The sequence below is a fragment of the Leptonotus elevatus genome, chromosome 1 (assembly GCF_054856555.1).
Source record: "Leptonotus elevatus isolate MCC_2025b chromosome 1, RoL_Lele_1.0, whole genome shotgun sequence".
Taxonomy (NCBI): domain Eukaryota; kingdom Metazoa; phylum Chordata; class Actinopteri; order Syngnathiformes; family Syngnathidae; genus Leptonotus; species Leptonotus elevatus.
This window is the reverse complement of record NC_141239.1, coordinates 52,615,619-52,640,133: the sequence shown is the minus strand read 5'-3', so window position 1 is coordinate 52,640,133 and position 24,515 is coordinate 52,615,619. Positions and strand designations below refer to the sequence as shown.

The 24,515-nt window shown below is 39.6% G+C and overlaps 1 protein-coding gene across 2 annotated transcripts in view; it reads left to right on the top strand.

Annotated features, from left to right (window-relative positions):
- LOC147184599 (thyroid hormone receptor alpha) overlaps positions 1-24,515 on the top strand; it is a 104,532-nt gene that overhangs the window by 38,289 nt on the left and 41,728 nt on the right. For both annotated transcript variants that reach the window (XM_086069371.1, XM_086069362.1), the window contains exon 3: positions 3,688-4,863. The gene's annotated coding sequence lies outside the window, so the exon portion shown is untranslated. The remainder of the gene's footprint in view (positions 1-3,687; positions 4,864-24,515) is intronic.

The following is a 24,515-nucleotide window of genomic DNA, read 5'->3' as shown; positions in this document are numbered from 1 at the left end:
GGGTACACCCTGAACTGGTTGCCAGCCAATCGCAGGGCACACAGAGACGAACAACCATCCACACACACAAAAACACACCTGAATTATGCAGCAAAATCCACGCATTTATATCCGTCTCAGTGGGCAGCCATTTGGCCATATATTTTCAACTGAAAATAACATCACAGCACCTCAGTGGCTCAGCTTGCAAACGTCACATGACCAAACCCAGAAAACAAGTGAGCCGTGATTGGTCGTTACCTGAGCCCTTAGCCATGACACACTACCTGGGCAATATTTGTTACCATTTCAAGCTGGGTAACTTTTGCAATAAGCTAAGTGCGCATTACGTTTGCGCATGCGTGAAGATCAAGTAAAAAACAAAAACTTGCTACCAAACATGTAAATGTATTGAAGGACACTTCTGGCAGCAAAGTGAACCAGTGCTGAATTTTTAAGCAATCTTTTTTTTTTAAAGAGTTCCAACCTTGCTACTCTGGCGACATGAGATGAAAAAATAAGTCAGACAGATTTCAGTTGCTGTTTGTGAACAGCACATTCAAAACTGACACACGAGGAAGCTGAGGATAGCAGTCAACCAGGAGCCAGCGTGAAAACAGTCCACCAACCAGGAGCGTGGGTATTCGCACAGCTGAGGTTGCATAATGTATGCAGACAAGACATATGAATTGAACTCCTAACACGTTCGCGAAACGAGTCCACCAGTCCACCAATCTGTAGCGTGCGTTGGCACAGCTAAATCTGCATATTACACTGATAAAAGTTACTTTTCTCAGTGGCTTGGCTGGCGGTAAAACATTGCGAGTCGGGACAACCGCAACGTGATGTCGTTGTTTTGGGTGTACATCACCCGACGTGTGCTCTTTGCGCATGTGAGTCGCATCCTGGCCGTTTTGCGTTGACATTAGAGTTCACATTTGTTTTTGTAATGTGAGCAGCAAATAAAAACATCGGATTTAACAAAAAATCTGAATTGGGCATCACGCCCTGCAGTGTGAACGTAGCCTTAGATTTCATATATTTAAGGCGACCGAGTCACCACGTCATGTGTGTTTCATTGTTATGGGCATGCTGTAATGTTTGAATAAACTGGACATAGTAGAGATTTCTCTAGTCTAAAAAAAAATAAAATCTCCTATTTATACTCGAAGGGCATTTAAAATCCTTGGTTGGGAAGGGGTCAAATCAGGACAGAAATGTCCCGATTGTGTTTATGTGTGTATTCAACCTTGCACAAAAAATGCCCAGTTATGCCGTCTGGTCTGTTGACCTGAGGCACGGGGCAGGGGCCTAGGGCTGGAGGAGCCCAGAGGGGTAAGGCGGGAGAGACCATTTCAAGATTTGAAAACATATAAAATAATCTTAAAAAAGAACTCTCAAGTGTATAGGGAGCCAGTGAAGAGAGGCCAGAATTAAAGTTAGGTGCTCTGATCATCAGTTATTTTGGACCAACTGGAGACGCTTGAGGAAGGAAGGACCAGCTGACTCCAACATAAAGTGCATTACAGTAATCCATCTGAGATGTAAGGAAGGCATGGATTGCTGTTTCTAGGTGCTGTTGAGAAAGGAGAAGCTTTACCTTAGCCAGCTGCCTAAAATGAAAAAATCTGGATTTAACAACAGCCCCAATTTGCTGGACTTCTCCTGCCACCTACAAAGCTCCAACATTTAGTGTCCTCGGTTCCCAAAATGGTTGTTGAGTGTTGTTAAAAGGAAAAGTGGTGAAAAACCGTGGTAATTGTGATAAATCTCAGCTTTTTTGGAACATGTTAAATGCATCAGATTCAAAATGACTGACTATTGTAAAATAATAATAATAATAATACATTTAATCAATTTGAACATTAAATAGCTTGTCTGTAGTTTATTGAATACAGGTTGTAACAATTGCAAATTATTGTGTTCTCTTTCTCGTTCTCTGTAATTCCTGTCTTTTGAATCCGGCAAAAAGCACGTCTTCAGCCTCATCTCGCCCTCCTCTGCCTGTTGTGCTGCACCTGCCAGTTGATTAGCCTCTACATTTTGCCAATTTGTCTGGCTGACTTATTTGTGCATCTCGATGGATTGAAAGATTGAAAGATAGATTGATTAGTTATACTTTAATAGAATTGGCATGGCAATTAAATAAAATTGACAAAATAGAAAAATCTAATGAAAGATATTGGTATGTGTCAGGTAACCAATCAATTGGCAAATGACATGTATGACCTACATGAGCTTGCCCACAATCACAGTCACTCTCATTGAAGTGTCACAAAGGCAGCCAATTTCTCCATGGGACTCATAGAGAAGTGTGCTGTGGTCAGCTGCCTGGAGCCAATGCTAAACAAGTATCTGATTAAGAATGTCACTGACCTCTGAGGTGCTGGTACCAAGTGTTGGTTGAAGAGCAGATTATAACAACAATGAAAACAAACCTGTGGCTTTACCACTTCAACATATATATATATATATATATATATATATATATATATTTGTAAACATGTGCACTGTACTTCTTAAACACTAAACTTATCTAGACAGGTGAGTAAATAAAATACATATAAAGAAATGAAATCTTAGCGATCTCCAGTCAGGAAGTGTAGGAAAAGTAAGATTATAGCTGCTTACTTTGTATGAAATTTTCAAATCATTTAACCCGAGGATCCATTTTGATTGGTTACATAGTGTGCACACAATACACTTTTTTGTTTATTTTTTCCTTGCAAGGTGAAAAAGATCAGGCATCCTAGATACTCACCTGAACCTCTCGTGAGATGGAAGACTGACTGAAAATTATGCAAACCCTGTGCGGCAGTCTTTAATTACAGTGTTGATATATTTGCCCTCTCTGAACCGCTCTGCTCCACTTCCAATGACCGGTCAAATCACAGCCTTTGCAATTAGCAAATCGAGTTTTACCGCACTATGATTATATTGTAAATGCAAGTAATCGTTCAGCTCTTATATAAACACCGCTCTTGTGTTTTGTTCATCTAATGGTTCTATATTAAGTTGCGTTTAGGGTCTTTATACTGAAGGTTTGATGGTCAATAAGTTACCATATGTCGACAGTTTTTCTGTTTGTTAAAAGCCTTCATCAATGAACACCTTCATGGTTGTATAAGATAAAAGTAGCCCAGGAATTTCATTCTCACGGTAGTGCTCAAAATATAGCTCTATCAGATGAGTTTAAATTTTTCCAGTATATTGCCTCTGTGCCTGTAACAGTCATGGTTGAGGTCACTTTTTGCGTAATATAACTGAAGGTGATGCTTGTGCACTGGCTTGTAAAGGATAGTGTCTTTCATTGCCCATATTGGCCTATAACTTAGGTAGTATTAAAACATGAAACACTAATAGGTAGCACCCTCTTGGGGAGAAGAGAAATTGAACCAATTGGTCACAATGCATTGTTGTGTTAAGGTCTTTAAAGGTGCATTGTGGAAATTAAAATGTTAATGTTAAAGTTATTTTTTTCTACATCGTGAATGCTCCAGCACCAATGCCCAGATGAGTACAAAGAGTGCTGACACCTACATGTGGACTGACCAAAAGTATATGTTTTTGAAAAAATATATTAAATTTGCCAATTTGTGGCTTATGAGTTTGAGCCGTATTGTCCAGGAATTACTGTTTTTTGTTTGTTTATTTGTTTTTATTACTGTGGTCATATTCCAACATGCTTCTGGTTTGTCTTTTTTGTAGGTGGAACCACTGACGAAACTTCCCTGTACAAGTTAGGACAACAACAGGCCATTCAATAGTAACTTGAACCTCCAAGGCTTTTTTTCCCTTCTTTTTTTTTAATAACATACCTGTGCATACTCACTTCCTTCGATTTTGCTCAGGCTGACACTGATCTATTTATTACAGTTAAAACCACCAGCATTTATTTTTTATTTTTTACATAATACAAGATTTAAGAAAATTGCAATCCTCTCCTCCATCCAGTCAGAAGAAACGCCTGCTTTATACCCCCTGTAGAAGTACATACAAGGATTGAAACTATTCTCCATAATATCAGTTCCTGTATTTTTCTGCAAAATTTCTATAAATACCTCGGGGATACTCTCCAATTATCTACCTCTTTCATTGAAACAGCCAACTCAGTGACCGAAACACAGCAAATCCACTCCTGTGACCTCTTACTGCTATTACAGTGACAACCTGGATTGCCTCTCAAACTCTTCTTGCTGCAATTGTTACAATACAGCCAGCAGTGTCTCTGGACCTCATACCACTTGCCGACCTGGATAAAATTGTACTTGCTTGAGCCCCAGCTTAGTTTTTACTGAAGAAAAGGGTTAAAAAAAAAACACACACACACACATCGGAGAGGCTTCTGAACACCAGTTGTAGCCTCACCTGTCAAATAATATACCTCAGTTGACAAATAGTTTACACACTCAAATTCAAGAAAACAGAAGGGAACTAGCAACATCATTCAAAACCCTGGTGCTTCAAATTACCCAATGGACCACCCATTTCAGCATCTTTCATTTGCCTTAGAGACTGGTGTATAGCAACTGTAGCCAAGGAGTCCTCCAGAGAATCATTTTGGACTCCACAACGCCTATCTCCATTGACTTCTCAACAAGTCGCATTGTATACAAGCCTCAACGTTTATGTGGTAGTGCAGATAAGCTATTGCCCGAGAGGCCTTCAGAGAAGGCGAGGTTTCATTCCTTTTGAGCTTCCTCTCATCCATTGAAGCCTCCGGAGAAGTGTTGAGCAGGAGGAAATGAATGCGGAGTTCTTGGAAGATAGAACTCAAGCCACTCAATAAATTGGAAGGCAAAGACTGAGAAGATCCATCCCGTGTACAACAAAATAACTCAAGAAAAGATGCCTTAAGAGTAAAGAAAAGACCGGAATGCACCGGTAAGTTTTGTATTTTCCTCTCATGTTTCATAATCATTCTTTTTAACAAGTACGTTTTCCTTCCCTGTTTAACTTGCTCAACAGACAGTATTGATTAATTGTAACAGTGTGGAATTTTGTGAGCAGTTCTTTACATGATTTTGTGTCTGCATACTGTACCACAAATTGGTACAGCATTTTTTATTTGACTGATGCAGAGTAGAAAATATAGTAATTAGTCCATAAAATCAGAACTTCACAGTCATGCTGTGATTTAGCATGAAATCCAAACCCTGTTCACATCTGATTCACCAAAATAAAGACGTATAACTCTTGTTTTACTGTGGTTACACCTTGTTGTGGAAAATCTAAATTGACTTAATGCAGAGAGTTTTTGAAACAAACATCACACAAAGACAGACGTGTCTTTTGAACACATGTATTGTCAGCAGGAAAGAGGTCAAAATAACAGTACAGTGTGTCACGCAGACTGTAATCTTAGAGTGTACTGTTGTAAACATAGGTGTCTATTGCTTCGAGTCGTTGTATATTGCATCCTAATGACTTCCTATGGAGAGAGACATTGTCCCTTAAGCTTGTCCTTATCTAATGTCAGTTGGCCGGAACTTGGTACCGGACTCCCTTTAACTAATCTCCCGCTTGTTAGCACAGAAAAAATGCATTATTTATGTTCATGCATATGAACAGAACACAGTGTAATACCAAAAGTAAAACAGCGGCCATACAATATATGGCACAAAGCAACTACATTGAATTGAAAAGGTTTCATTAAATACACACATAATATCCTGAAAACAATGTAATTAATATGCAAACTAATGTGATGAATATAATGCACAATACAATAATACATAATTATCTGTTGTTTTTATTATTTGTAATTGACAGCAAAGAGTATAATAAACCAATACGTGACATGATTATACAGGACAAGCAGACTCAGACATTTGCAATGAAATATAATGTTAAAGGGGCAACACAGCAGATAGTAATTATAATGAAATCACATCATACAGCATATTGCATCCATCATCATGAGCAAATTGAGCCATTTCATGATAGACCAACTTAATCGTCTTAATTAACGATTAGTCCTCTATTGCAAAAATTATACAACAGCCACACAACACCAGCAGGCCTACACTGGCATTAAGGTCAGTGATAGCCAGAATTACAGCTTTCCAATTGTCAAACATCTGGTCAAACCATTTCAAATTCTCTGAGTCATCAAATGTAGAATTTCCCATTTGTTGTTTAGGGATGTGAATCAGAGGCTTTCCAAAGGCAGGTCACAGAGCCGTGACACACTTTAGCCAGAACCAGAGTATCTGCAGTTCATCCGGGCCACATTTTTGTTAAATAGTACATCATCAGCAAAGACTTTTGTAAAGATTTACATGCCAGTGATGGATACGTAAGGTCAGGAATTACAGTTGTATAGTGCTTACGTGACGATGGCATGAAGCCCAGCCAAATTGACGGGTAGGGTTCTCCGCAGCCCGAGCTTAAGTGTATAGTTGTGTTAGAACCTCTAGCCAAAAGCCTGATCTTCAAGCATATCAAGCCAACTTTTCTGGGTTCAGAGGGTGCATTGTGTGTATTTTATTACAAGCAAGTTTTTTAAAGTCAACTGACACCTGTCCATATGGGTGATTATAACAAACAAAGGGCTCTTTAACATGTTTCAGTGAATAATGGATAAAGGGTTGAACGTGCCTGACATAGTTTAGTACTTCATAACAATGAAAATCGACATTTTAAACTTTCGCTGGGGTCACCAACTCCGCTCCTCGAGTGAAACAGGAACCCCTTTGTACCACTTTTCAAAGTCTCGAAAAACTGCATCAGTAAATCTGAGTAAAAAAAAAAAAAAAAGCTGTTAGTGTCACAAAGGATTGAATTTAATGCATGTCAGGTTTCATCATGTGGTATAGTGTAAGTCTTTATAAACTTTTCAGCCCACCCTCGTACATCATACAAACCTTGAGTGTGTTTCACTAGTCTCTCTCGAGTTCAGTTCAGTCAGTTCAGTTGTGGACCAGCGTCCTGTGACAGATTGTACCTGACCTTTAAGGTCCAGTTGCAGTTTACACACGCATGCTTCATTTGTAATAGAAGGATCAGAAGGAGGCCACTTGGGCTACTATTTGATATTGTTATACAGTATATTACAAAGAGAACATTTTTGCTCGAACAGAAATAGACAAAGACGTGTGACCTTCCCACAACACCTTTTATGTCCAAACCCCACCTCAGCTAACCTCTGTCCTTTTATCACCATCAGTCATTGACACATAATGCACTCCATCATTGATAGTCTACTCACATAGTGCCATAACTTATTCCTGTCCTCTGCTTCCAGTTGCCATGGCAACATAGTTCCCCACCCACCACCACCTGTGGCTTGAATATGCTGTAATGTATAGGAGACTGCATCAGCCAATGCGATTCTTGGCTTGGGATATGAAGATGCGGTGGGGTGGGTTTGCGGCTATATCATTCACAGGTCCTTTTGTGTTTAGAACTTGCCAAGAAAGGAAGGACGAGACGACGCCATGGTGTTTGTCCATGTATGTGGACATGAACATCAGTAGCCTAAGTGACCCCGTTCCGCTGTTGCAAAGAGTGCACCAGGGACAGACTATGGCGGGATGAAATCCCATTATCTTGTACTGTGTGTGTGAATGTGGTATGCAAAGATTCGCACGCACAAGTAATTGGGCCATTAGATGAGTCATCCCACTGTCTGTCCGGGGACTTAAGCTGCAGTCATGCTGAACAATTGTTTGTGTGAATTGGTATACCTATACTTTATTTAATCAGTAAGCAGAGTTGCAGCAAGAGTCATCAATGATGAATACATCACCGGTGAAACTGTCACTGACCATTTTCTGTACTGAAGTCCCAAAAGCCCCTTATTATTATGCGGTACTACGCAGCTCACCACAACTTCTACCTGGTATCTACAAGGTGCTGTGCTGCGTGTGCTGTGACTAGGAAGCCAGCGTTTCTAGCGTGCCAAAGTGATACTGTATGAGTGATGTAACACACTGTTCTCAAACAGATGCATAATTGCTGACTCAAACAGACACAAAATGTGCTCTACATTATTGAACTGTGACAAACTGTACTTCTTGGCAGTAAAACAATAGAGCTCAAAGGGCTCTTGCTTGTATACAAATAGCTGCGTCTCAGTCCCACCTATCAAGTCTGAAACTTAACAATCAAATCTTTAGCTAGCTGCCCAAGCCCATTTCTGAAAATGTAAACAGTGAGTGCATCGTGTTTGACATTTTGTCTGTGGAATGCGCCACATACACGGATCTTTCACACTGACTAGTGTAATTCAGCGGCTTGATGATGAAGTACTCACGCAATGCTACATACAAGTCAAGCTGTCTTTATGTGGGCTTGCATGTATTTTGCAATTTTCATTCAATTTCTTGGATTTTGGGTTTAAATTGTAGACCTACAATAGCTCTGGCCCGAGTCACCATGGTGAAAAAAATGATTCCTGCCATTTACCCAGCAGGATATGGTACAGTGTGCTCATTTCAACAAGACAACAAATAAGGGTTGTAAAGTGTAATGCAATTATTTTGACGAAAGAATGTCACAGATCAAATGAACTGTAAAAAGCAGCTTTTGACATGGCAAATTATCATCCATCTGAGATAATACTATGCATTCTTGCCACTGTTACAATTCAATTCAAACTCTGCATGCTCTTGTGTCTTCCAACTACGCTGTGTCTTGTTTTAATATTGAGTGTTCAGCTGCGTTACAATGTAAGTTTGCTTTTTTTATCTTGTTATTTAGCTGCAAATGACAGTAAAATCGAAGCCAAGAGGGAATTAGCTTAGCTTAGCATTACGTCAAGGTCAACAGTTTGCCCTTGTTCAGAATACAAAAGAAAAAAAATACACATTGATTTCTGTATGCATAAATGAAGTATAAATGATATATAACATTTCCCTAACATTACGCATATCGCTGGCTTCAGGTCAAAACTGCATTTCTCTGAAATTTCTCTGAAACCTCACAATCTGGTAAAGGTCTTCTTCTTTTCTTTTCTTTTTTCAAAAATCTATTCTGTTGGTCAGTCCACACCTGTGGCAGTTATTTGAACACATTATTGACCAATCTAAAGTGTTGAAAATGGCTAATTGCTCTCTTTGATGATGTAATGTTAATGATTGAATAAACATGGCGTTTAAAAAGTTTGAACATCGCTAGTGAATCTTGAGGCTGATATGTTTCTTTGGCTGCTAAATGTTTGATTGACAGTTCAACAGCTGCAAATACCATACACTCACCAGACCAGACCAACTTCCTTGATCCCCATTCTCCAAGCTTGCTCTTTTTTGGCTCGGTCCCGGACAGTTTTGGAAGCTGGCTGTGTTGTATTGTCCTACATAGTTTTTATTTCACCAAGCTGTGTGTCTGTTTGTGCTTGTGCTGTGGCTCCGTGTGATATAGTAAGTACATTCTTGATGCCGTGAAAAGTTTACATTTGCAAACCATGGTTGGAAATAAGCGGTTTTACATCACAGTTTACAAGTCAAAACTTGCATTTTGTGCCTCGATCAAAGCACATTGAAATGCACAAAATTCGCGAAGAATTTCAAACACTTCATCCTCATAAATTGCATTCACTAAATATGGAAACACACAGCCAGAAACACTCAACTCGCATTCAGTCTGACCGCAGCATAAGAGCTAATAAGTCAAATAAAAATTATCTGTTAGTTATATTGCACAGATTGTGCATTTTGTTCCTATATGATTTTGAAACTCTATGCAATTGAAATAAGGTTTCAAAAAGGCCACTCTTTTGTCATTAGAGATCTTCAAATATTTGAGTGGAAACATAGGATACAATCACAGTTATTAACTGTAGTTCCGGAACACATTAATTACCAACAGTAGTGCCATCATGAATGTTAATAAATTGCAACGATAAAAATAAATAAATAAATAAATCAGAGCATTGCATCTGCCACAATGGTTTTGAAACCTTACCTGAAGAGACTGCACAAAGGAGACTACTGTGTCTGTACTCCACTGTACTGATTAGTGCTCGAGAAGCATTTATTTCCCAGAGCATCACATTATTGTCAACATGAGTGTCTTTCACTTCACCTATTTCATTGGCATGTCACCTCTCAGTATGCAAGGAACTGCATGGGGGCGTTAACCACCTGTCGACTAGCTTCTCTGCCTTCACCTTGACTTTCCTATTCCTAGTCTGTATGATGGTGCAGAGCGAGAATACATTGTTCTATTTACACACAGGAAAGTCAGACAAATCAGTTTGATCGTTTTCATGTATTTTCCCTTTGCTGGACTGTCCAGTCTTAGCAGCCGCAGGGTCCATTACACAGCAGCAAGTCTGTAACCTCGGGTGAATGAATAACATGGACATCCGAGGGAGAGTCAGTCATTGTAACACCCTAACATAAGGAGGAGGTGAAGACAACCATAGCAAAATTATAGCAAAGGCAACCAGAAAGAGAAAATGGGTTATGGATGGGCGAGATGGGAGCAAAGTGGAATAGGTGGCGAGTGAGACACTGTTGCAGGACTGATGTCACAAGTTATAATTCCAATCCAAAGCACAAACTAAAAATGTAGTTTTCACCTTCAAATTAACATTTAATGTACCTTCCCAGCGTTCTCTGCTCATGCACGTCTGGAAGGACTACACGTTTTGACATATATTTTTCAAAAAAAAAAAAAAACGTGACAGAAATTATGAGAAGAATACATCAATAATTTCACACAAATTTCAATTAAAACTGAAAATGAATGCAAAACATTACAATTAGTAGAACTAAATGTACTATAACTTTCAAATAAATGATAAAATGACTGCTCTTTCAACACTTAAAAGCAAATTAAATTATGTAGGGAAATAGCTACATCACGGCCATAAGTGCATTGACGTTCAGTCAGACATAGACCAGATTGCTGTAATAACACTGTGCAGCTCATAATTTACACAGTTAGACTGTATTTTAATTTATGTGTGCAGGCCCAACTGCATGTGGGCAGACAAATAGTCATATAAACGCTCTTGCCCAGAATTGATTAACAAACAGAGGTACACACACACACACACACACACACACACACACACACATATTCTCACGGTATATTCTGCGAGAGTAGAAAGTAATTAATGCACAGATAAATATTATATATATTGGAGACAATTTGGCAAGTGAGTTCTGTAGGGGGCACAAATCCCTTGCTTGAGAGTGCTATGTGGACGAGCTAAAATGGATGGATGACAGCGCAGACTAAATTAAATGACGGAAGGCAAGATTAGTTTCGAGTGAATTAGATTAGGACTATTTTATTGTCGTGAATACATTTATACATGCATTAAACTATTTGTGCAGTTCAGCAGTACTCCGAGAGCTGTCGGGGGGGTTAGATGCTTTGTTCCGGTGTAATTCTGCAGGGAACGGCGAGACCATGTGTCTATTGTGCTATTGGGAATACAGTAACATAACCATTACTACTAAAGTTGTATCCTTTTGAAATCCTTACGATATAATGTGCAATACAAATTCCCATGTAAGTGCATGTTACATTACAAAGTCTTCAGAAAATGTATCTACAAGTATGTAGCTTTAATATCTAACACAGGCCTTTTTATTTACTCTGGCCAACCACATTACCCGGACACTATAAAATGCAGTGGTACTTCAGCATAAAACTTGGTAGAAAGTAGCCTTGATGCTGTTCTGACTGGCTTGCAATTTATCACATTGTCATTTATCAAAGCTAGAATGTTTTTCAGATTTTATTATAAAAAATGTTAAAAATGAGATGGTCCACACCACCTTTATTGTCCTCCTCATTTCCCCGTTAAATTAAGAATTTTGTTGGAGATTCCGGAGATGCTATAAATAGACAAAGCTATGCTTATTGGCGCATATTGACGTTAGTGAAAGCGCAGAAGGGCACCTTTAGTGGTGATAAATAGTCTGCATTTCCTTTCTCATGCTTCAAGTTCTCATTTCTTCATGTGTGGTGGTTTGGCTTTGTTTTGATGTGAAACTCTTTGTCTCTCCCTTTTGTGGCCAAGCAGTTTCAAGTACAAAGTTATATGCAAATGAGCTAATTAGGAGTGCGCCAGCAACTTGCCTGGCTGTTGGAGTTGATGCAGTTACTAAGAAACTGAACTCACACAGCACAACCAAGCATATTGCAAATACGTTGAAAAGTAGATTTTATCACTTAAACTTAAAGCTACGTTCTGTAAGAATTTTTTGGGTTGTTTTCCGATACCAATACCGGTATCGGGAGAGGCCCCGATACTACATAAAAACTGTGGTATCAGCAAGTACTAAAAAGTAACTTGCCGATACCATTATTTCCGATGCTAACACAGAACTTTGTATGCAGGATCTTGTGTCTTGCTGATGTGTGACGTGTTCACTGCATGCTGAGCCAAATATATCTAATTGGCCCTTGAATGCTCTGAACCAATGGCAGGGCAGCTTTTTCATGTTGAACAAAAAAACACACACAAAAACCCCCCACAAATGTATTGGCAAAGTTGGGTATCGGAATCGTTATCGGGGGCCAAAAAACGGTATCGGAACAACACTAATATTTTTTCTCTTAAATAAGAGCTTCAAAAATCATGTTGCTGGTACACTGAATAAGAAGAGGACTGTCATTGCTATGGCAACCCTGGATGACCTACTTTATGGGTAGAGCTTTACTTTACTGTCCAGTAAAGTTATACAAGCAATACTTTAAACTCTGCAGACACAGACCAGTTTGGAAATACTAATCAATACAATCGCCCAAATTCATCCATGAATCTGGTTAGATTATTTACTATAGTTTAGGTTGCATTTGTATTCTATATGTCACACTAAAGGGAGTCTACAATTTACTGGTGATGAAAGTCTTCAGTGGTTCATCATTTTGTTCCCCTCTTTTGATTAGCTCATGACCGAAGGGAAACATCAATGTAAAATATGTTTGTTCACTCTAAGGTATGATGCTTCGCTTCAGTCATAAAATAAATACATATAGGGCATGCAAGGCAAACATGAGTATAAACATTTATGGGTTGCTTGCGCCATAACTATAACAAAGAATGCATTGTGAGACAATATGTAAGCATACGCTGTGTAAGAAGGTTAACACAAATAAGATCTAGTACTTCTGTGTACTCGTTGACCCACATTTGTTAAAGCTAAGATTGAGGCTAGCTTCATGAACTTGTTTGCACTGATAAAACCATCTTGCACCCAATCATCATAATTAATTTTAACACTACCTTGCCTATTATGCCTTAGTAATTTCAGCTCCATCTACCTTCCACACTGACAAATTATAACTGGCAATATCCGGTCGCAACTGACAAGGTTCTGCATGGCCTCTCCAGAAAGCTAACATAGACTGGATCAGGCACTTGCAACATCAACGGTTTAAACATCACCCATATTTAACATGCACTCTGTCACCCCTTAGGCTTCCAAATGTTAAAGGTGGGGTCTTACGTTTTCACTAAGAAATAAACACTGAATGTTTACTCATATTAATATTTATGCATAAAATGTCTTCTTGGTTTTTTTGCCATTCATACCTGCATCTACTGTGCTGTGCTCATTCTCTTCATTCTAATAGATAGGACATTTGTTTGTGCTTTTTTAATATCCTCTAATAATAACCTATATTTGAGAAGAAAATACAGCCCCACAAAGTGCAGCCACTGTGTGTTACAATGTTAATGAAGCACTTGATAGACTGTTGCATTGACAACATTAGCCAACGACTGAAAATGAATTCATCGATGTTTATTCTGAAGTGCACCAACATTTGAAAATACTTTGTTGTGGCTGAATATCTTACAGTGATGGGAGCTAGTTTATACATCTATCATCTGAAACCTCAAGAGTAAATACCAATTTGACTCAGTGAAGAACATCTAGAATGTCTTGTTCTCGTTTGACATGTGGCTGTTTGGTAAAACAAAAATTTGTTAGAGGAAAGGCACATTTTGTGTTTTTCACTTTCCTTTTCATGGCAGATTGTATAATGTCTAGGATGACCATATTTTGATTTCGCGGATGCGCATTCGCCCAACCCGAACCCATGAGACAACCACATGTCCAGTTATTTTGGGAGCACAGAGTGCTACCAGTAAGCTACAATTCTGGGACAACGACACAGCTCAGCACCTTGTTTGAACGCTCAGGAAGTGAGGTTTTACCAACTTAAAAAGGTGACCTACTTCAACAACAGAGGTGAAAGACAGACGAATGAATGGGATGACATATTGCTCACATTATTATTATTATTATTATTGCATTGCAATATATACTATGTTCATATTCCTTCCCATTCCAGCAGCAGTTTTCTCTTGCACTCATGTATCATAATAAAACATCTATAGTTTGTAGCTGTCCTAACTCCCACCACTTATTTTTCGGGTTCTGTCCCGCCATTCGTGTCCACGTTACACATGCTGTAGGTCACATACACCGGTAACAACATGATGCACTACGCCTCCCATTTGTTCCTCAAAGCGTCAGTCAAATTCAACACTGGCTAATTGGTCTTGTGAAAAGCAATGAAAACAAGACATTTTCATGAACTTATGAGAAAATAAACAGACACCCGGACAGGATGTAGAAAAGTGGACATGTCCTGGCAAAAGAGGACATCTGGAATTCTTAGGCATTACAACACCCCCCCCCCCCCCTTAGTTATTGTACCTACTGTAATTGGTTATGTAATTGAATATAGTACGCACAATCATACAGATCCCTGTACATACAGATGTCTGACATTGTAGTGATTCTTTACAGCCGTCAAACACATAGACGATACATTTTATATTGTGGTTAAAGTAACTCAGTACACTGTTACATGGCCATACAATCACTGGACCTACAGCAAGTGAAACTAGAAGAAAAATACTGTATATGCCCCCCTTACTAAGCTTGTTGTTATTGTTGAATTGTGCTTGTGTGGTTTCTTTATTCACATTAGTTTGGACAAAATATGTGATAGAGATGTTCTTAAATGTGGTGATTGTAGTTGAGGGTCACTCCCTGAAGTGCTTGGCAATTTTTTTCTTGCGCATAATAGGCCACCAAGCAAGATCCACTGAGGTATTCTCACACCAGCTATGACACATAGTCCATGCGGCATAGTCGTCTGCACAGGGTCTCGTCCTGTTTGAACATACACTGAACACCACCACGGAAGGCAATCAAAGGTTATGCTGCCACTGAAGATCAATTAAAAAATGTTTTGCCCTCCTCATTTCTTCATGTCAATGTAAACAGTACAATTCATTCATTTGTTTGTTCATTCATTCATTAGCTGTAGCGCTGGCTAATCCTCACTACGGTCACGGTTATGCGAGAGTCGAGGTACATGTACACCCTTTACTGGTTGTCAGCCAATCGCAGCAGTACAATTCAGATTTTTTTTTTATCCAACCCAGGCCTCTTTGGATGTGGAAATAAATCAGACATATATCCAATGCGACTGTAGTACAGGTTACACAACAATCACAAATACTTGATAAAAAAGACAGATGCGAAAAGCAATGGTGGACTAAGGAACAGAACACAGTCAGTGAATGAAAGATGAGTTAGAACTGATGAATATATTAGGGGACTGGTCAGTTCAAGAACTAAATCTTTGAACTTGCCACAAATGCATCTACACAAGGGCCATATTTACTTCTGTACGAGTGGTTTTTGTGCTTATTTAAATGAGGTAATATGCATATATTTGGCGGAGAAATTGCCCACCTCTATGCAAATGAGACTCATTGATAAACAGCATCTAATTCTGCACTAATAGCCTTACGCACTTTGAGTGACACAAATAATGTCTACTGGAAGCTGGTGTAATCTTGCCGTTATCAGTGGAAGTCTGTCCATGGCAGCAGCGATTGGCACATGGAGAAGACTTGGTCATGCCAGGTAGCCAGGCAGAGCTGGCCGGGAGACAGGGGCATTTTTCAATGTAAAATCATGACGTTTCCAAGCACTGCATTAGAAGTTGCATTTGCTTTTATGATGTGATTGACTACCTAAAAAGATCAGATTGAACAAAAAATCTGAATTGGGCATCATACTCTGCAGTGTGAACGTAGCCAAAAAGTAGAAGCCTGAGACACCTCAACTGGCTTATCTCAATGTGGCTTAGGAGCAGCAAAACAGAGTCCCTCTGCAATCACTGTGAACCCCCCCCCCCCCACCTGATTGTTGAGGGTGATCCCAGACAAAGGAAAGCAATTATCGATTCTGTAAACCATAAGCTTGTGACCATAGGTGAGGGTGGGAATGTAGGTCAGTCGAACCTTTAGTGAGCCAAGACACCCATTTTACTTTACAAAACTTTTCCTGGTATACCACATAATATAAATAAGATAAGATAAGAAAAGAGAGGATAAGATAAGATACACCTTTATTCATCCCACAGTGGAGAAATTCACAGCGTTATTAGCAGCAATACAGATCATCACACATCATATATAAATAATATGTATCACAAAAAATACTTATGTAGCCTATAGTTAAATTAAAACAGAGAACACAGTAGTGCAAATAGGTGGCATCATCATCACATTTGTTAAATTTGAAATTAAAACATCACATCATACCACATCTTCCGAGAGTACAGTTGATTGTAAAGTCTAACAGTAACGGGTAGGAAGGACCTTCGGTACCTTTCCTTGTTACAGCGTGGGTGAAGAAGCCTAGGACTAATTGTGCTCTCCATGGCTCGCACAGGGGGTGGGAGGCGTTGACCCCTATAGATGACAGCTTTGTCACAATTCTCCACCTCTACTGTCTCGAGACTGGATTTTGTTCAGTGTCTCCCTCTCTGCAGTTGAGATGCTGCTGCTCCAGCCAACCACACCTTAAAATAAGACTGAGGCCACCACAGAGTCATAGAAGGTCCTTAATAAGTCCTTCCGCACCCCGAAGGACCTCAGTCTACGTAGCAGGTGTAGTCTACTCAGTCCCTTTTTGTATAGAGCCTGAGTGTTATCAGTCCAGTACAGGTTCCTATTAAGGTGAACACCCAAGTACTTGTAAGAGTCCACTATCTCAATGTCTATTCCCTGGATGTTCACCGGAAGAGGGTGGGTTAAATTACCTTTATGATACGTTCAGACCAAACGAGCTCTCAATGGAATTTGTTTCGCTCAGCGTTGCAACGGAGGAAGAGAAGGGATTGCCGCTTCGGTAGGTGGCATTGCTAGCTTGCTTCACACTTCGACAATTAAACAAACAAACTCACCAGATAAGCCGACCTCCACGCTTATTCCTCCAATCTCCTTTTTGGCCCGGTCCCGGTACACGTAGCTCACCGTGTCGTACAGCTCTGGGTGCCTGCAAACCGTGACGATCAAGCTATCCTCCATTGCTATGCTACACGTTCTGCACACAACCGCTTCCTGTGTTTTGTCTGCTGTGTGACGTATTTGGTGACGTGGACTATCTCGACACCATTTGGCTGTCGTTGATGCAGTGGTGGCAAAAGTTCAATTCAGCCAACGCCGACGAAATGGGCGAAGTATCGAAATGCTCGCCGTCCCAAATGCGCCGCCCGGCACGACAACGTTTTGTAATTCTCTTCTTCAATCTAATGGAAGAGCATTTAATTGTACTGCCTGTTACTATTCATACAGTGTTTGTCACAGGTATACATAAATATTATTAATATTTGTAATTACAAAATAATAATTTTCAGGAAAATTAAGGCTGTGTCAGAATGTGTACCCTACTCTCTATATAGTGCCCTACTTAAGGGTCATGCCATTTTGTAGGGGTGTCCCAATGTCCAGGGAGCGAAAATGTGAGGCACTAAAAAAATTACCCACAATGCTCACTCAACCGGGTGAGTATATGAGTATTTTGAGTATGAAAAAAAATAGCGTGAGTGACAGCGCAAGCGCACAAATCAAAGCGATACATTAATTATATACTATGTAAATAATTAATGCGTGTACAAAAAAGGAAAGAAAGTACAGTTTTAAAACATTTTCATTCACAATAAATAGTCTGTGATTTATGTGCTGGTACGACAGGACCTGTACGGTGATCCCATGATATGTGACAAGGAGCAAGTAGCGAGTCCAAATTGCCAGAGTGAAGGCACTACATATTAGGCCACCATATAGTGTGGGACTATATAGTGAATGTTAGGTGATAAGGGTGGACATTTGGACACAGCCTAAGTGAAATTTCCTGTTGTGTACCCCTGATAATCTCTCACGATAATTGGGAATCACTGATTTAGTTTGACAAAATGCATTATCAAACACACACACGCACGCACATTAGAAATATACACAGAATTTTGTTGATGGTAATATGAATTCATTAGAAATATACATAGAATATTATTGATGGTAATATGAATTTAACCAAGATAACATTTACTGTAAATTCTGGTGTGGCTTGTTGTTGATTACTATTACCTAGTGACGTCACGCTCGAAGCAGACACTCGGTAATAAGTGTCTCGATACGTTGCTCCGATGCCGTGCTTCATTCGGTGGAAAATCACGTGACCGCGGAAGCGAAGCGTTGTTACGTCACACGCGTGTCGGCCGTGACTGTCTTGTGTCGTGTCACTCCAGGTAGGGAGGGTTCGAGTCTGTCAGTTTGAGTCAAACTCACAATACTTCTTGGGGGCAAGATTGAGAGCTTTGTCGCGCATTGAAGTCACTAAAAATGAGGAAGGGTGCACTAAAAAACAATGAGTAATATTTACTTGGTGGGAAAAACCTAGGAAAGTGTTTTCACTCAAAAATTAAGTAAATTTTCCAAGTATTGTTCCGAGTATATCTTATCAATTTGTTTGTTTGTTTTTTCCAATGAAAGAAACTACTAGTGTTGAGGCACGAACCCACAACCTTCAGGTTAGGTGGCAGCCACGCTAGGAGCTGAGCCACGCCACTCCTGCTGTGTTGCTGGTGTCAGGTGGAATCCTCGTACCTTCAAGACATTTTTTGCTCCGTTTAGTCACACCAGAAATACATTAACCTATAAGGGCAAACAAAAAGACTAATATGGCTCACATAATAGTGTCTGCATACCAAGCAGAAGGTCATGAGTTCACTCCTCAACAGTTTAGTCCATCCATCCATCCATCCATTTTCTTAACCGCTTGTCCTCACAAGGGTCGCGGGGGGCGCTGGAGCCTATCCCAGCTGGCTTCGGGCAGTAGGCGGGGTACATCCTGAACTGGTTGCCATCCAATCTCAACAGTTTAGTAACTATTTCAAATAAATAAATAAATACATAAACTGGGAAAATTTACCCAAAACTCTCCTTGTAAAATTTATAATATAATTAAAAAATCTTAGTCGGTTTTTTCAAGTAATCACTCCCCCCCTCCCTTTTTTTTTGTTTTGTTTTTTACAGTGGAGGTGAAGTTAGATTATTACACAATAGATTAATTTGCAATTGCACATATTGTAGGCATTCATTCACACACTATATACACTGATTTATAATATAAATCAAATCACCGAAAGTATCTTCTCCAAAGCTGGAGAGGTCATAGGAACCGACTGAAACCAAATGCTGCAGAAATTATCTTTTTTGTGAAACACCCAAATCCTCGTCCCAGTGTCCCAAGCATTTTATTCAAATACCATCAGCAATTTTCTGTTGCACAAACATTTCACTTTTTCATTTAAAACTGACACAAGAGTGTCTTTATTTCTTAATGACATTTTGCCCTTTTGCTGAATGTAAATGAAATATATTTTTGGCGAGCAGATGTCACCACATTGAATTGTGTCAAATGCCTTGAAGCACTGAACCATTCCAACCCAATTGCGTCAGCGGTACAGAAAGCAGTGGTGAAGCAGTGTCATGACTCATCACACTGATTCGTGGCAAAGACTTCATAACACTGAACAATTTCAACACATTGCTTCATATTGATTCACTGCTTGAGAAAGCTTCGGTTTCTCCATCACTACTATTACCTTTCACATACTGTACGTACGGAATGACCTACATGTGTTATCCAGTTTAGGAGGACCTTTTCACCAATTTCTACTGGATCATCTTTGTTTGCATTTGCTGCTGCTACTGTACAATTCAAGATAACAACTAGATTAGTCAGCACCAGACCAGGGCAATCAGTGGCACAGCTCAAGTTCTTAACTATCAACATTAGTCAAGTCACAACACAACTGTATGAGACACACACATTGGCCTTACTGTGTTCACCAGTGAGGGGACACTGACTTGCTAAAAATGTAATAGATTATGTTGAATGAAAGAAAGAGCTGTTATCATTCATTCAAATTTTACAAAAAGAACAAAATAGCAGCATAAATAATGAATTTTATAGGGTACTCACTATCGAAAATAAGGTAGTTGTGTGTGTGTGTGTGGGGGGGTGAGTGTGTGGGTGTGTGTGGGTGTGGGTGGTGGTGCGGGGGGTTTAATCTCTGAAAACCCTGCGAAATATCAAGGTACAACCCGAGGTAAACCCCGCAATTATGGAGTATTATGGTGTTATGGACCCACATAAAAAATAAAAATCTGCGACAGTGAATCCGCAATAAGTAAACTGCAAAGTAGCAAGGGGGAGGTGGGGGGTGGGGGGGATGTCAGGCAGTCGTCTTCATAAATCTCCTTATAACATTTCCAAACCAAAGTTCAAGCATCATCACCTTGCCCAATGCAGATCCTGTTTTTCTGTAGATTTTTGGGGTGGCTTTTATTTAGCTATTCTGTATGCAAATCCCATTTCCTTTATACGGTTTCTTACAGTTCGGTCACAAACATGACTATGGTGGAAAAGTGTAGAAGATAAATGATCCCAACTATTAACCACTCTGTCATAATCCAGATTTAAAAATGTGCAAAAAAGGTATTCATTACAGCAGTGTTTCTCAACCCTGGTCCTCGGGGCGCACTATCCAGGCTGTTTTCCATGTCTCCCCTATTCTAACGCAGCTGAGGATCGTTATCAGGCTTTTCCCGAGCTTGCTGATGAGCTGCCATTGGAATCAGTTTTGTGTGGAATAGGGTGACATGGAAAACAGGCTGGATAGTGTGCCCCGAGGACCAGGATTGAGAAACAAGGCAGAATTTACTATTTTAATCAATTATTTAACATTGTGTTTATGACAATCAAAACTGTTCCAAGAATTTCTGACAAAAGAGAGAAAAACTTCTTTGAATACAATTAATACAATCAATTGAATTTCATTGCACATACCAATTGTTAAATGGGGAAAAGAAGACCTTGCTATCTATGCTGACCGCAATTACTTGATACAGATCTGTATCAGTACAATACTGACAAGAAGAACAAAAAATTCCATATTTCTAATTTATACAAATTGAAATGCTCCCTAGACCACACATTACTCAACACGGTATATACAAAATGTGCTTTTCTCCATCCGACAAACTGCAACAAAGACACTTTATTTCATGCAATGTGGGAGTGTCCACCGGTTCAAAGCTTTTAGACTTTGGTTACGCAGAAGCTATGTTATCTAGCTGTTGTGTTGATGTTACCACTATCATCAAGATTATGCATACTCTTGGATTTAAAAATAACTGACCTTCCAAATAAATATTCACAACCAATACTTGTTACTTTAGTTATAGCTAAGAAAACAATTTTGTTTAATTTGAGAAAATAGGGGCCTACCAATATTACTTGTAATCAATATTTAGATCTCTCTGTAGAATACATTGCAGTCGAAAAAATATTGATGAAACAGACTTATCAGCTAGATAACTACTACTAGTTTATTAGTATGCTGGGCATTTGATCCCTCTTTGCCTGTGAATGCCATCTAATGACAATACCAATGTTGTATGTTGTGCAGGTCGTCGACTCATCCCACAACTGGCTATATGGCGGGCTCTACTGCCTGAGGGGAGGGGGATAACTTTGTGTTTTTGTGTTAGTTTTGTAGGAGGGGGGGGGGGGGGGGGTTCTGAGGCTGGGCCACTCTCAGAGGGACTCGGGGCCTCCTTTCTGGGTGTGCTGGGGGCTTGTGCATGTGTGATGGTGGAAATTTACTTACATGTGCCCATAGACCAGTGCTTCTCAAATAGGGGGGCACGGCACAGTGCGTTGCCAGGGGTTAGTGGGTGTGACTCCAGGTAGCATGTTTTTTCTTGCCATACACAAATAAAGTGTAATTGCACATCCGCTACAGTAGGCAATGTCATTGTCAGAGAGTGTGCAAGTATTAGCTCCTCTGCAGGTGGCGTAATTACCGCAATTTAATTGATACATTATATGTTTTATAGTCGCGGTGGAGAGTTGAGGGAGCACGAAATATTTTCCCTCTCCTGAGGGGCGTGGTAAAAATGAATTGAGAAGCACTGCCATTCAGTTGCTTGGGTGGGGCCACTACTTAATTATGATATACAACTCTTATGAACTTGTGACCCCCTTGAGCTGTTCCATGACTTGCACTCAGCTGATACAGGTGTTAAGCATTTACACAGACACTATCACCACGCTCCAGTTGCACAGCCGGGTCAACTACCCCTGTCTGATCTCTCCTGTCCTTGCCTTAAAGTGTGTAGTACTGCTGTCCTGCATAGAGCTAGACTTCAATGTGACATTATAAAATGTATATAATGCTTTGTTTCACTAGTTTTCCCGACAGCTGGTGTCCTCTTGTTTAATTTTCTCTGTCATCTCTTTACTACTCTGCCGCTCCTCTCTTAAACCTTGTAGTGTCTGACTGCAACTTGTGTAGATGAATTGAAGACTGTAAATCTGGCTTCCCCAGTCTTGGTCCTCGGGGGACGGAATCCTGCAGGTTTTTCGATGTTTCCATCCTCCCAACACAGCTGATTCTAAAGTTCAGACTCTTGAAGAGCTTGCTGATGAGCTAATTCTATGAATCTGATGTAGTGGAGGCCGGAAACATTTACAACTTGTAGGACTGCTGCCCTTATGGACCAGGATTGGGGAAGCCTGCTCTAAATTGTCGGGTTAGGGTGTAAATGGTTGTTTGTCTACAATTGCTCGGCAACCAGTCCAGGGTGTATTCTGCCTTTTGCCCCGAGCTAGCAGGGATAGCTGCCAGTTCCCCTGCAACCCAAATCAAGACAAGTGATCTGGAAAATGGATGGATGGGTGGCAAATGTGTGTTTTCTCAAACATGGGATGCTTCTGTCTACCATATGCTGCATGACTGAATATATCTGTAACATTAAATCTTCTTCAAGTTTGACCTTTTTCATCAAACGTATGCAAACTGACATTTTTCCCATTCTCCAAGGTGTAAAATAACTAAATACACCAGTTATTTTGATCTTGGACCTTGGCTATGCCTCAAGAGCAATGCAGTTTTACTGTTGACGTTTTTCAAAAACGCTGCTAATAAAATGTACTTGCATATGGTAGTAAACACATGAACACCTGTGTAAATCTTAACTAAATTTAATGCACAAACATCCATATGTTTTATGCTTGGAAAGGATGACATCATATGATACATAAAACTTTATCTAAAAATGTTTACTTTTTTTGGACACACCTTCTCATGCAATGCATTTTCTTTATTTTCATGACTATTTACATTATAGATTCTCACTGAAGTCATCAAAACTAAGAACAAACACATGGGGAATGATGTACTTACAAAAAAAACATGTTTTATATTCTAGTTTCTTCAAAATAGTCACTCTTTGCTCTGATGATTTTTTGCACACTCTTGGCATTCCCTCGATGAGCTTCAAGAGTAGTTACCTGAAATGGTTTTCAAACAGTATTGATGTGTATCTGATTGGACAACCCAGCTCCAGCATTAGGGGCTCTCAACTTCCTAGTGTACTAATCGCCAGGTGTTGCAGTATTTCCTGCAATTGAGGAATGAGAATCCCAAAGTTGAAAAAGAAAGTTGAGAGCTCCTGATGCTAGAGCTGGGTTGCCCAATGAGATACACATGCACTGAATGACCTTGTGGCAGTAGTTGCCACATTTCTTCTCTTCTCAGTTAGTTCATCCCGTTCACTTGTATCGCTGACCTCTTTTCTAGTTTCGTAATTGTCTTCCAGATGCCATAATGTCAGCAGTTCGCAAATCTTAACAGATCAATCTTAACTGATCATCTGAAGTGAAGAGAAAAAACATCGTGATATGTGATATATGTGCATTAAGAGTAAAAAAAAATTTTGATAAAGTTTTATGTATCATATGAAATGATCCTTTCCAAGCATAAAAAGATGTATGTTTGTGCATTAAAATGACCGGTTGTTACAATTTACACAGATGTTCATGTGTTTACTACCATATGCAAGAAAATTGTATTAGTCTTCCTCTGCGAAGCTACAATGAAACCTAGGACATAATATCCCGAATTTTGCAGCGTTTTTTTTTTAAATGTCAACAGTAAAACTACATGGCTCTTGAGGCAGGCATAGCCAAGGTCCAAGATCAAAATAACTGGTGTATTTAGTTATTTTAGACCTTGGAGAATGGGAAAAATATCAGTTTGCATATGTTCGATGAAAAAGGTCAAATTTTAAGAGGTCTACTGTAACTCTAGTTAAAGCAAAATCTAACTAAGAATATAAACTCCATTTTTTTTCTCCCAAGTTGACCAGTTGTGGCCAGGGTGTACTGGAGCCACTAGATGGCAGCACA